This window comes from Anastrepha obliqua, chromosome 4 (assembly GCF_027943255.1).
Source record: "Anastrepha obliqua isolate idAnaObli1 chromosome 4, idAnaObli1_1.0, whole genome shotgun sequence".
Taxonomy (NCBI): domain Eukaryota; kingdom Metazoa; phylum Arthropoda; class Insecta; order Diptera; family Tephritidae; genus Anastrepha; species Anastrepha obliqua.
In genome coordinates, this window is record NC_072895.1 from 102,264,609 (window position 1) to 102,276,824 (window position 12,216).

The 12,216-nt window shown below is 36.0% G+C and overlaps 1 protein-coding gene and 1 pseudogene across 2 annotated transcripts in view; both read right to left on the bottom strand.

Moving 5' to 3' along the window:
- The window catches only part of LOC129244803 (transcription factor collier), a 128,742-nt gene that overhangs the window by 113,793 nt on the left and 2,733 nt on the right, over positions 1-12,216 (bottom strand). The window lies entirely within an intron of this gene.
- Positions 4,107-4,685, bottom strand: LOC129246352 (exosome complex component RRP40-like; annotated as a pseudogene).

Below are 12,216 nucleotides of genomic sequence, written 5' to 3' on the forward strand. Positions count from 1 at the left end.
GGTTCCAAACGAGGGGAAGGTTTTTAGTCCCTGCCACTGCTGTGACGGCAGCTTTGATGATGCATTCGACATTTTAAATCTTCTCAGTCGCAAAAAAAACGTAAACTTAATAAAACAAAATAATTAAAATATAAATAAATAAATAATAAAAATAAAAATAATAATAAATTAATAAAAAAATAAATTATATTAATTTAATCACAAATTTGATAGAATTTAACAAATAAAGAAAAAATGAAATTAAATTTATTTAAATTACGTAAAATTAAATAAAAAAATACCTGCATAAAAAATTGTATAAAAAAAAATTAGTTGAACTAAATTACCTGAAATTAAACTAAAAAAAAACAAATATACATAGAAAAATAAGAGTAAATAAAATTGCATCAAACAGATTAAAATAAAATGAAATAACCTGGAATTAACTGAATAAAAAATTTAATGAAATAAACCATATGATGAAGTTCGTTAGTGGTACGAAGTGATTAACACAACGGTAAATAGTCATAGTTCCGCATTTTTCCCATAACTTCTTCTCATTAATTTTCTCTCCCCTTCCCCCTTGCATTGGTATCTCAGAGGACGTTCTTTGATTTATCGTCCAAGTGGGCTTTCTACGGGCAACCATGTAACCTAATCTAATCTAACTGCGACACCTCCAGAGTATTTAATTTTATACATACATATTTTACTTACCTAATAGACATACATGCATATAAGTAAGTGCACCGAATACACACAATTTACTTATACAAGGTGGCGCAAAATTAATCACCCTATCGGAAGATTTATAATTTTTCCAAATGACGTCGTCGTCAATCATATTTGACATTTGTGAACCAGGCAGCTGCAGCATACAAACAGACAAGCAATGCAGCGCGTAAAGACAAATTAAAGATTTCCAACACTCAAAACCATTTTTGTTTTTATTTAGTAAAAAAGGTAATCATAAAACAAAATTGGCTGATTAATTTTGCGCCACCTTGTAGGGGCATGTAATACGAAGAAATGCAAGAATTTCTAGTATTGCTAACTTTTAAGAAGTTGACACAAATTTAAAAATAAATGTTCATGTTGTAAAATATTACTTTTTATGCCATAAAAATTCATGGCATACTCCTATCACAAGCGCAAACCCACACCTATGTCTCAATATTGTATAATATTCCCATTGCTTACTCCCTGCAACGAAAAGTTACCTCTTTTGTATATTCACTCACCACACAATATCTTTCAGCCAATAAATTCTCTGCTGCAATTGCTTATGCAATCGCAAATGTTGGGCAATAAAATGCATTCAATATTGCTAGGAGAGAGTGCACTGGGTGCCATGAATCCACTTTGTCGGAAGAACAAATGTAAAATAAAATGCTTTCTGACTATCGATTTTACATAATAAATCAAATGAAGTTTTACACATTTTTATGATTTATGTGGATCGACTTGGATGGAATAAAGGTCAAAAGTTACTTTGGGAAGAGAGTACGAGTAGTAGGTAGGCCATGGTTTTTATTGCGGCATAGGGAGCTCCCAATTAAATTAAAAGTGTTGTAATTGCCTGGAAGTGAATGGAGCAAAATACCTATGATGGAGTGTGAAGTTGTTTATATATGACACGTAGATATAGAAATGTTTAAAAAATCGATGCGTTACTTTTTCTCTTATTTTCTCTTGAACAATGACTAATTGTATGGGGGACTCAAGCAGGACGGGATGAACCGTGTTGTGGTGCCTTTAACATGTTTTAACTTCTTAAAATACGTTATTTTCTACCACAGTACAGTACAAAAGTGGTGCAAAATTAATCATCCAATTTTCTTTACGAATAACTTTTTACTATTGTAAATAAAACATGATTTTGAGTGATGTAAACCTTTATTTTGGCCTTCACGCGCTCCAATTTTCTGTTTGTATGCTAGAGATGTCTAGTTCACAAGTGCAAAACATGATTGACGCACGACACCACTTTGAAAGATTTATAAATCTTCCCATAAGGTGATTAATTTTGTTCCACCTAGACGAATGCAAAATCAACTTCATGTGACGGGGCGGTTTAGTAACATTTTTATTCCTCCTACAGTGCGAGATTCTTCATATGTTCTGGTGCAGCTGGCTATTACTTCTCACTGAGTGAGTGCGCTTTCATTGCTCCGGATGGCTCCGTTAATGTAGCGACGAAACAGAAACTTTACAGGCGAAGGTGGTTTCCTGACAATTGAAGACGGAATTCTTCAAGGCGATTCAGTGGCAAGCCTGTGTTTTTAATCATTTTGTAAAATTTTTTTTGTAACTTTTCTTGAAATAAATATTTCTTTCTGTGTTTTTCATATTAGATCCAAAAGTGGAAGGAATAGTTTCGTATAAAATCTTTAAGCTCACAAGGAAATATTCATAGAAAATTTGTGGTAAATTACGCAACGAAAAATTAGTGCAACGTAACTTAAAATATATAAAAATAAAGAGTAAATAATTGTTAGGTGTTTGCCCGAGCTCCTCCTTCTATTTGTGATGTGCGAGTTAATCTCTCTTCTTCTTAATTATCGCTATAACCGCTTACGCGATTTTGGCCGAGTTTAACAAAGCGCGCCAGTCGTTTCTTTCTCGTGCTAACCGGCGCCAGTTGGACACACCAAGTGAAGCCAAGTCCTTCTCCACCTGATCTTTCCAACGCAGAGGAGGCCGCCCTCTTCCTCTGCTACCACCAGCTGGTACCGCATCGAATACTTTCAAAGCCGGAGCGTTCGAGTTAATAGTAAACAGAAATAACAATGAGGCGATAAGTTAATTCTTGATAACGTATCACATTCATTGTTTTGTAGTCATTATAAATAGATCTATTCTTTAAGAAATCGACAGTCGGGATACAACCGATCTTTTGATACGAATAAAAAATATATTTTTATTAATACATTAAAGGTACATATTAAATTTGCGTCTTGATGTTGTACCACAACCATTCCTTCATAGGAAACTACAGTTATTAAGCCGACTCCAAACGGCAAATGGGCTTTTTCATGGCAGAAATACTTTCAGAGATTTGTCATTACCTGCCGAGTTGCGATCTCTATTAGAATGAACTTTTTGTATCATTTTGTTGTTTCATGCACGGATAGTCACGCACCAAACCATTCGGCTACGGCGGCCGAAAAAATATAATATATATGAACTTAAAAAGCCTATAGAAGATGCGAGTCTTAATGAAATAGGCGTGGGTTACCTGTAGATGCTACTGAAAAGTTATATAATTATTGTATAACAGCAGGTATTTTAAAATGACACTGTTGCAAGTTTAATATATTCGAGCTGCGATTTCAACAAAACGACCTACATATCTAAGCCTAAGCGAGGCAATGTTCGAAGTTGTGAAGGAGAAATTTGACGCCTGGGCCATATCCTGGCACGCGTTCATCAATTGGATGCCGCGATCAAGTGACTTGTTAATCCTCAATTATCTTTTCTGGTGATGCATCAAGCCAACCACTTTGGACGAGCGCGAGGCCAATGCTCGAGAGACTATTGCCAGAATAACACAACACGGAGTGGACCGAGCCATCCACCATTTTACCTACCGCTTGAAGTGCTGTCTGCGAAGCCGAGACGGCTATTTGAATGATGTGAAATTCCAACATGCATGTATATGGTTTCAAAATAAGGTCAGCATCCTTATTATTATCTTTTGATATTTCACACGAAGACGTAAGGGACACTGCACTACGAAAAAAATTCTATCCAAAATTCTGTTCAATATGCGGCCGTATTTTTTTCATTTATTTATACATACCTAAAGGTGTGAGTATTTTATTTTATTTTTCTTGTGCATTTACATATCTCAAAAACTGATCTAGATAGTTTTGATTCTTAAATGTCAGGTAGTCTTCAATAAAACTAGTTAACTCGAAAAAAGTAGTTCGTTAGAAAGGAGTTTTAACACTAAAATGTGGTCGCTGAATACGAAAATAAATTTAATTTATTTTTGCAAAGAATCTTTTCGAGATATAGACAAAAAATCAGTTTTCTAGTCATTTTTGCAGTTATATCCCAAAAAGACAAACTCGAGAAAGGCGGACAACACAATCCGGGATATCGTTCGTATTTCAATATTTCTTTCACAATTTCGCTTAAACCCAAATACGTCCGTTTAATCCGACCGCGATTTCAAGGGCATTTCTTTAGTCAATGCTCTCAATAATGGACAATCGCTGCGTAAAACTAGGCGCGCTAGGTTTAAACTACAGTTCACGACAAAACCGTATGTCAGTACACCGAGTTAACCTTTCTTTCCTGCTGAATTAACGCACACCAATTCTGGCTCTAAATCGCGGCTTGCGACAATTAAGCGGCCATAAAGTACATCTCCAGGATTTATATCTGACCGATTCTTTTTAGTAGCAGACTGTAAGGCCAAATATGAAAGTGAAGCCTGCTCGTGTGCTCCTATATTGACTCTAAACATATCGCCTGTCTTTGCTATTACTACACCGATTTCAGCTTCACCTCTAACAGAAACGTAGCGTTGCTGATAACTGTCAACCCAGTAGGTGTTTGGTCTCATGTGACGAAGCTCGCTTGTAAGCGATCACTTGCTCATTTTCTCGTCATCATCCTGGCCCTAGAATTACTTTTTTGCTTTTGGCTAATTTTTCAGCAACTAAAATGCGATCACCGGGTAAAACAATTTCCTTCATTTTATAAATGTCCGGTATTTTGTAAGTAAATGAACTTTAAAAGGAGAACGTTGAAGGGTATACTTTATCTATTAGTCGGAATATCAAAGGGTCTCTCAAAAGTCGCGTCTAGATCAGTCAGTAGTGAATAGTTCAGAGACGGTACCTTTTTTTATGTCATCAGATGTACAAAGTAAACAGATATGCATTTTTACACGACAGAGCAACGCATGAAAATTATTGAAACTTATAATGGAAATGGTCGATCTTTAAGAACAAAATATCACAAAATTCGTGATTTTTTTGGTGGAAATCATCGTCCAAATGAGTCGACAATTCAAAGGTTGGTGAACAAATTTCAAGAAACTGATTTTGGTTCTGCTGAGGGTAGAAAAAAGGACTGGCAGACCAAAAACTGAACGTTCTGTTGAGAATATTGCTGCTGTAGCGCAAAGTGTTGCTGAACAACCTTCAATATCAATTGCCCGACGTTCTCAACAATTAGACATTCATGAATTGACTATTTGACGGATTTTACCTGTAGACGTGCTTATGGGGGACATTTAAATGATTCCATTTTTCATATATAATTCTTAAGAGCCGTTTTTTTTAATATAAATAGTGAAACCTGAAAGAATTTAAATTTGTATGTGCTTTATTTTAAAATCAAATCTAAGCGCGTCGTTTGAAAGATGCTTTACTTTAAGTAAAGTGGCAACATAAAGAGTAAAACGAAAAAAATTAAAATAATGGATTTTAAGTTGAGCAGGAATTGTTATCAATTTATCTTTATAGATATATACCTATATATATATATAATATATAATTTCCGCTTAAATCAGTTTTTGGGTGTTTGGCCGAACGCCTCCTCTAATTTGTGGAGTGCGTCTTGATGTTGATTTATAAGAGATGTTAAAGGTTAGAGGCGTTTAAATTTAAGAAATAAGGAGCTTTTCAAACCTTTTCAAAAATCGTACAATTTTATTAATTATTTTTAATTGATTAACTTTGTGTTAAAATTATTCATTTTCAATTTCATTGCGAAAACTTGAGTCCTAGGGTAGGTGGGGTGGCTGTCGCAATGACACGCTTAGACCGTTCATAGGTCCATTGTGATACCACTGGAACTTATCCTTACCCTATGGGTTCCTTTTCAAACCATCCGGTAGCTTTAATAAACGAGCCAAGCTTCGTTAGTTTTAGATGCGCTATGTCCGCTACATCAATTAAAAATGGCATGTCAAGAGTGCGGAGCCTCCTTGTCGCTAAACTTTCACACTCAATAAAAGGTGCCTGATTGTTTCCTCTTCTTCTGTATTTAGACAGATTGTACAGAAATCGAAGTGCGGGAGTCCTAACCTTCTAGCGTGGCTGCCTGTCAGACAATGACCAGTTAATATCCCTATCATTTTTCTTATAGTTTCTCTGTTAAATTTTAACAAACTTTTTAATCGACCGCTGTTCCATTTCGGCCATGTCTGTCTGCTTAGTTCGCATGTTGAGAGGTTTTGCCAACTTGTGTTTACCTGACGGTTGATGGTTTCCCTATCTATCAGTAGCTTACAAGTGGCTAAAGGCATGGGTATCAGCGTCTTATCCGGTTGGAGATCGAGCGTGTTCATCTCCCTTGCAGTTCCCTGCTATACTATATTTCTGTGCCCTGGCACCCAAATAAGGTGTATTTTGTAGTATTTCGATACGTCCTTTAGAAGTTTAAGACATTTTATAACTGTTTTTGACGAGTGTGTTTTAGATTCTGGGGCTTTTATTGCTGCTTGACTGTCTGAGTATATGAAGACTTCGTTTGTGGATAATACTCTCGTTTTTATTACAGTAAGTCCCTTTTTATGGCAATGACTTCCGCCTGAAATACACTGCAATGATCAGGTAGGTGAAATGATCGGCTAACTCCGAGTTTATCGGAGTAAACCCCTCCACCTACTCTGTTATTTAGTTTTGTGCCATCTGTATAGATGTTTATATCATTTTCCTTAACAATAATTCCATTATCCCACTCCTCTTTGGAAGGAAATGCTGTATCGAAGGATTTGTCTAAATTGATATCCTTGGTCTTACAAAAATCCGTTGTACCAGGAATGCATGAGCATTTTTCTAAAATTGAAGAGTGTCCTCTCTGGTTTATTCTGAGTAGACCGATTTCTCTTAGTCTGAGAGCAACCTTGGCAGCTGTTTGCTTGCCGAAATGCTTTATTGGTAATAGGTTAAGCATAATGTTTAGTGCCTCTGTGGGTGTGGTCCTCCGTGCCCCGCAGATGCAAGGCTGGTCATTCTTTGTACATGTATCATGGTTTTTTTGATATATAACTTATCTAAAGCTGGCTACAATTGCTGTGTATACGATAGATGGAGAAAGACCCCAACTTACTCCTATTAGTTGCTTACAAGAGTAGAGCGCTATAGTTGCTCTTTTTACTCTATCTTCGACCTAAGATGGAAGTTTTCTGTCTAGTATTAGACCTAAGAAGCGGGCCTCATCACTAAATGACAAAGCCGTTCCATCTAGAGTCGGAGGAGTTATTCTTGGAATTCTATGTTTCCCGGTAAATAAGATCAGTTCAGTTTTGTTGGGGTTGACGCTTAGCCCATTTGATTTTGATTTTTATTTGATTTGACTTGATGCCTAAGAGCGCCCAAATGTAGCAGGAAATGTTATAGTTATAACAAATTAAATACGAGCGAAAATTTTCAATTTTTTCCGCAATCACTCTCGCAGTTGAAAATAGGAGTATGATTTCCTATTCTTGTTTCATTTTCTGTGTAGGTTCGAATCTCCGTGCATGAACATCAAATAATAGAAAAAGTTGTTTCTAATAGCGGTCGCCTCGCGGCAGGCAATGGCAAATCTCCGAGTGTATTTGTGCCATGAAAAAGCTTCTCATAAAAACCATTTGCCATCCGAGTCGGCGAAGAGTCGGCTTTATACTGTAGGTCCCTCCATCAAGACGCACACCACAAAAAGGAGCAGGAGCTCGGCCAAACACCCAACAGAAGTGTAAGCGCCAATTATTATTTATTTTATTTCTGTTTCAAACTTTTATTACTGCTTCGAATCTTTGCGAAATGGCATCCAGCTATAGTCACTTGAATCCAAATGTGCTCAAACCGCCTTTCTATTGCTGCGATGTCCCGGTGAAACTTTTCGTCTTATTCGTCGCTTTCAACTCCCAAATTATTTCAAAAATTTCAGATAGTCTTCAATAAGTCAAGTTTTATAAAAATTGTAGCAACTTTATTCTCCAAATTTCGTTCTCTGAATTTTCGTTTATTGTTTTTTATTTAAATACATTTTTTCAAATTTAAATTTAGTATTATCAAAAAAATAAAAAACACAATTTCTCTAAATTAAACAGCGCCAATTTTGCTTGAGGTGTTTGTTGAAAAAATATCAATTTACATACACAATTAAAAGCGCCTTTGTTGCACACTGCAACAATTTCTTTTATCTAACTTATTTATATTTTTTAGTATACATACATACGTATCCTACCTCATATACATGTGTCTATGTGTGTATCTACTTGTTTTATAAAAGCATATTTTATCACATTTTCTGTTTATTTTCTTATCGGCATAAAATTGTTCGCTCTGATGTTTTATTGCATCGAAAAAAAATTAAAAAAAAATGGAAAATAGAGAACAAAATTTCCCTGTTCCTATTTGTATCCGCACCAAAACAGCAACGGCCATAGCACAAGCAGCAAAAAATATTCGTACTTACACACCCACACCATCAAACATATGTAGCTGTTGATTTCTGATGAAAGAACATAACTAATTTTAGCAGTTTTTGTTTTTGCAGCAAATTGCAGAGCGTTGTTTAGTAATATTTCGAATTTTTATCAAGTTAAAGTTGAGTTGATGGCTTAAACTGTCGTTGTGGGTTATGAAAAATTTAAATTTTATTTGAAAACTTGCTAATTTGGTGTTCGGTTACCGTAGAGTGCTAATTTGATATGTGCAGATGGATGATTTAGTCAAACGTGCATTTACATATACATACACATATATAAGAATACATATACGTTCGATAGCTGCCCCCAAAAATAAGCATTATTTTCTTTGTTTACGCGCATTTTCAGCAAAATACTGAAGCGTGCACACATCTATACATACATATAAATACTTGTATACACACATATGTATGTATAGTTGCATATACATATATAAATACGGGTAATTTGGCGTCAAATCTAATTTCTCGTCAATTTAACGCCAATTTTCCGTGGACTTCACACTTTGCCAAAATTTTGTTGTTTTTATTTTTGAATTTGTTTCTACTTTATTTATTTTATTTTTTTTCTTTTATTTTTTACCACTTTTTCTACCAAATATTTCACACTAAATTTCTATATACCTCAACGCCTTGTCATGATTCTGATTTGCCGACGCCAAATACAAAAGTCCTGCGGTCATTTTCTTCCAACACTCACTACTACTACTATTTTGAATTCCATTCACACTTTCACTTTTACTTTCAACTTCGAATGCGCCAACTTCTACGTTACTTTTCTCGCTAGTGGAAACATCACTCGCTTTAAGCATCTCAATGAAAACTAACCAAACAAAAAAGCTTTCTCAGACAAACAAAATCCCTTTGCTAAGCACAAAATGCGAAAACACAAGAAAACCTTAGAAGAGCAGTAAACAGTTGGAATGTTGTAAAAATTCCATACGAAAGTGAAAACAACAAGAAAACAGCAATAAACACATAGAAGTATAATACAAAAACAAAAACAAAAACAAATAAACTGAGAATAGCAAAAACGGCGAAGGCAATATTGCTTTGAGTCAAAAAGGACTTCATTATAGCGCACACACGCACACACACACTCCATCAACCATCAAAAAGTTGCACGCACGCCTGCACAGGATGCCAAAAGTAAACAGTTAATACATCCTTGCGATATCTAACAAAACAAGCGGCGGCGGAGATGAGTTGAGTGGAGGCGTAAGCGAGTGGAGTTTAGTGTGGAGTGTAGCGGCCATGTCCATACTCGCATCGGGAGAGCCAGCACGCCGGCAAAGGGGATGAAAGTTGGCGCTAAAAATCAGCTAAAAATCATGAGCCTGGTTGCCAAGTGCGCCAGAAATATATTTTGGCAAGCAACACTAGCGATTTACCGCTAATCATTTGGGACATTTTTGAGTGAGTCTTTGAGTGAATTGCTGAGTGCGCCAAAAACACGGTAAAAAACACAGTAAATAAAGCTTTAGGTCAAGCGCTCCAAAAGCTGAGTACGCCAATACTGCCGGCGGCATCAAAGGACGCCAAATTTCTTCTTTTTTTTTTGTTTTGATTTTTTGGTCGCTGTTGCTTTTTGCTTCTCCAAACAAATATAAAACGCAATAAAACGTCGCAGCACGTGGTTGTATGGGGTCACATCTGAGTGTGTGCGTATGTGTGTGTTAGTTTTCGGGGGAGACTTTTGCGAGACGTTTCGCATTACATATTCCCAACGGTAAAGGGTGGCATGCAACAGCGGCGCAGTTAGCGTTTCAAAGGGGGAGCAGGGCAGGCGGCTATACATTCGCACCTCCGGGATGCTTTAATCTGTACATGTTTGCATGCTGATGGCTGCGTGTAGAACAGGTAAACAAATTACGCGCATTTTGTAGGGTTCAGTGCCACCATTGCCTGATTGTTGCCTTCAACAAGCGGAGTTCAAGGCAAATGGAGTTGCATTGTTTTGCGACGTTTTATGCGAATGTAAGTTACATGCATATGTAAGTTTTTTTATATAAAGAAATATGATTGAAAAGTGGATTTTCCACAAAAAAGAATCAATTGCTAGTTCAGAAAAATTCAGAAAATTTAATTTATTTAACTCTAACGCATTACTGCAGGATGCCCCGAAAAAAAATGTCTTTTTAAAAATTAAATGAATGTAGTTAAACCCAATTTCTTTCGGCACATAATGGCTTTATTGGTAAGAAGAGTATTCGTAGTGAAACCCGATTTAATTTCATTGGCTGCCCCACTTAGTTTTGCAGTAGCGCGGCCCAGATCTTGTTGAGAATTCCTGTCACTCTCTCCGGTTGCATTGGCTCTCCCAGAGTCACTTGCTGGTTTTTCCAATTTTATTTGTTAATATAGCAGCCAATATGAAAATAATCGCGCCGAAATTTTTTTTCCATTGAACGAATATGGAACGCACATGGAAATAAACTTGCAGCCACAAAATGAAATGCAATTCGAAAAGTTACCAATATTTGGACGACCCTCAACAATAAGTTTGAGTCTTTTCTTGGTGGAACAAATGTCGGATAATACCTTTATAATATATACATATATATGTTTTCCTTTAACGCCTTGTGGAGCGTAGGTCCTATATAAAAGGTGGCGCAAAATTAATAACCTTATCGGAAGAGCTATAATATTTTCAAATGGTGTCGTACGTCAATTATATTTGACACTTGTGAACTGAACAGCTACAAGCACTAGGACGCGTAAAGTTTACAATAAAGGTTTTCATCCCTCAAAATCTAATTTTTTATGTAGTAAAAAAGTTATTCAAACAGAAATTTGGATGGTTAATTTTGCGCCATAAATGCACTTTAATACTTGTCATAAACACTAAACCATAATATTTTGTCCTACGTAAAACAATATTGTTTATGTCGATCACTCCCACTTAGATTATTCGCTTCTGTTTTTTTTTTTAGAAAAAATGGGATGTCCTCTCCTTTAAGTACGCCGAAGTCCGGCATTTAAATTTTTAATAAGCCTTTTCATGGGAGAAATGCACTCCGAGGTGTGCCATTACCAGGCCATTCGCAACTGCTGCGAAAAAAATTTATTTTTAGTATTTTAGGCGATCGCCAAGCCAGCAATTTTTTTATTTTAAATGGGCAATCTTAATATGGTCTGATATAGCATTCACTTTAACAATATTCAGCGTTGCACGATTCGATAGGACAGAGAGGACGCACAGGCCTTATGTTCAATCCCGTTCGCTAGCCAAAGCCAAGGATTTCTAAAGAAGCTAATTCACTGAAGAAGTTGTGGAATCCTTACCACAACGATTTCTAAAACAACTGAGTAATAATGAAAAAGTCGTAGAGTTCATGTCACATTTCTGAGTCAATAAAAAACTTATCTGAGTCTTATTCGTGCCCAACTCAGAAAAAAGTGTACCCGACGGTGGCCACATCCTTTATTAATTTTTCATAATTTTTTTACAAGCTTGTCTTGACTCAATTTATTTAAATTTTCCTCACTCAGTTTCGACGAATCTACTTTCGAAAGTTATGAAGGCATATTCATGCTTAATTTAGAGACCAACTATGAAGACACGAATGTTTGAACTCTAAATGCATGTGCACCATGCAACCTTCTTCAAAATTTCATAGTTGCATTACGCTCATTTATTCCAATAGCGTCATAATTCAAAATAAAAAAAGTTCTAAATAATCCTGCAGAAATTACCACCAACTCTTTTATGCTCTGCGAAAAAATCATGGCGATATCTATTAACGGCATCTCATTAGTTAAAAATACATATGTATTTACTTTTACTTAAGGCGGCATAGG